Below are 2828 nucleotides of genomic sequence, written 5' to 3' on the forward strand. Positions count from 1 at the left end.
TGCTCCTGGGAAACCCTATACAGGGTTGCTATGAGTCGGAACCTACTTGACAGCACTTAACAACAACAATCATTACTATGGAGTCCTGGTGTGACACTGTAGGATAAGCACTGGACTGAAAGATCATTTGAATTGCAAGTTGTCAGTTCAAACTCACCAGGTTCTCCTCAGAAACCCTATATAGGGTGACTATGTGTTGGAAAAGACTCGACAGCACTTTACAACAACAATAATCACCACAATAACCTGTGATGCAGGCAGTTTTGCTCTTTCATTGCAAAGAAGAATACAGAGGCTTAGATGATGGGTGATCCATTAAAAATATTCAGTAGAGCTAACACTGGAACCCAGATCTGACTGTCAGACTGTAGTTTTCACTGTACACTGTAATATGAGCCAATGAATAGACCAAGTTTGTGTCATTACCGAAACAAAACAAGCCTAACCCAAAAGAATGATATCTAAGTGCAAAATGTAACCATTTTATACCTTTTATCCTTTCTTTTAGATACTGAACTAAAAACAAAACAAAATCCTCTAACAGAGGGCACAATGTTATATCTTGAAAACATCATTTTATAATTCTTTGTAAATGGAATACTGTAGGAGCAAACTAGGGCAATTATATAAATTCATTTCATTAAATTGTCTTATTCTGTGAGGAGATATGAGTTTATTGTTCGTAAGGTCTTTGAGGTAATATATATTTTAACACAATTTACAATACTACATATCAGAATTGTAAAATGCAAATAAAAATTAAAGCAGATTTAAAGAAAAGAAAGTACACACCAACAACAAATATCTGAAGAGATTGATGGAAATGTTACATAAAAGACAATAATACCCATAAAGTGGTTTTAGTATTAAAATATGCCCTGAAGTCATAGAGCAGGAAATAAAAAGGACCTACTAAGAAACTGGTGTGCAACTGTGGGTTAATGCACTGGACTGCAAAGGCGATTTGAACCCCAAGGCCGGTGGTTCAAGCTTACCAGTTACTCCTCAGAAACCCTACGCAGGATCACTATAGATCAGAATCAACTTGATGGCACTTACCAACAATAACAAATAAGAAACTGGTTCTATAAAGCATGCACATGTGTGTGTGTGCATGTGTTTGTTGGTGGTAGTGGAAGTGATGGTGAGAATCTATTGGACCACATTGGGATCTGCTTTTAGGACAATTCAGTGGGCTAGAACCTCTGAATCTCTAAGCCAATGTACTTCCTGCTAGTTGCCACTCTCTGTCTCCTACATCATAGTTTACTAGTGATTGTAACATTTTGGTGCATAGTTCAATTTTTGCAAAGTCAAGTTCTCCTTTACATATTCATATCAAGCATTTGATAAGAATTGTTCAACCTGAACACATTTTTCTCATTTAAAATAATAAGTATTAAGATTATTTTTGCATGAATACAAGATGCTTCATGCTGAAAAGAGATTATTCCTGCTCAATAAGCATTATTATTAATAATAGTGTGCTAGCTGAAGGACAAAGCAGAATTTTGTAAGGTAGGAGCTGTTCTGTTTCTTTATTTCTTTAAAAAACACAATGCTTATTACTTCTGATTAAAATGTTGAAAGGCATGTAAAATAAAGTAAAAAAAAAAATTGCCTATGATTCCAGCTTTCAGAGATAACTAATGTTAATATTTCTTTTTATGTGTGTTAGTATACTTATGTTTATTAACTGCGTTCATACGCTATGTGCAGTTCTTTTTCAGGTTTCCACAATGTATGGAATTTTCCAGGCATTAAATATTATTTTAAAACATTATTTTTTTGTCTTTTAATGTATAGATCTATATTACCTAAATGTCTTTAACTTATATATATACAAATTTGTCTTTTATTTCACTATCACCAACTATGATAAAAGTTTTGTGTACAAATTGGAGTCAAACAAATCATTGTCTGTTTCCTGAATTTCATAGAAATGCTTCCATTGCTTTTTCTTCAAAATATTCACTAAAATACAGATATAATGGTGAATAGATGTTATACAAATTAAGAAGATTACTGCTTTCAGATAAATTTGTGAAATGCTTTGTTCAATAAAGATATAGAAATTTTTTTTCCTATAGAAGGTCTCAGACTCTTTAATATGCAAATGTGTATTGTGAATTACTAAGAAGGTATTTTGGTATGGAATGAACTTTTCCCCAAACATCACTGAGCAACTGCTTTGTAGGATTTGTGTTTGGAAAGCATTACATATGATGCTGTCTTTTTTTTTTTTTTTTAATTATTCTTTATCTTGGTTATTAACAATTGTTCTATTCTAGATTTATTAGATTGGGCAATATTAGGCCACGCTACAATAACAAATGTACCATTGCATTAGCTGTGTTCCACAAATTCTCATATACTGTTTCCATTTTCATACAGTTCAGTGTACTTTTTGATTGGTCTTAAGACTTCCTTTTTGACTAATGAACTATTTATAAGTGTAACAAAAGGTCTAAATGTTTGAAGATTTTCTTTCTGTCTTTATGGGCTCCTGCCACCACCCTCCCCCTCCCCAAGCACTGTAAGATAATGCACTGAATGTCAGTGATTCAAACTCACCAACCACTCTTTTAGAAACCTTCTTGTATATGTAAAAGAGCATATGAAAAAATAGAAACAAACCAGCCATATTTCCATAACTGATTGATATTATTGATAACTGTTAACATACATTTTATTTTCATTTGTATTTAATATATGGCATGATTCTGTTTCTATGACCCTTCGAGTAATTTCTGTGAAACTTTTAGGAAGTCATTGTGCTATACATTAAGTTCCTCTGCAGTTCTAACCGAATCTGAATGGAATCCTTT

Source organism: Chrysochloris asiatica, unplaced genomic scaffold (assembly GCF_000296735.1).
Source record: "Chrysochloris asiatica unplaced genomic scaffold, ChrAsi1.0 scaffold00012, whole genome shotgun sequence".
NCBI classification, from domain to species: domain Eukaryota; kingdom Metazoa; phylum Chordata; class Mammalia; order Afrosoricida; family Chrysochloridae; genus Chrysochloris; species Chrysochloris asiatica.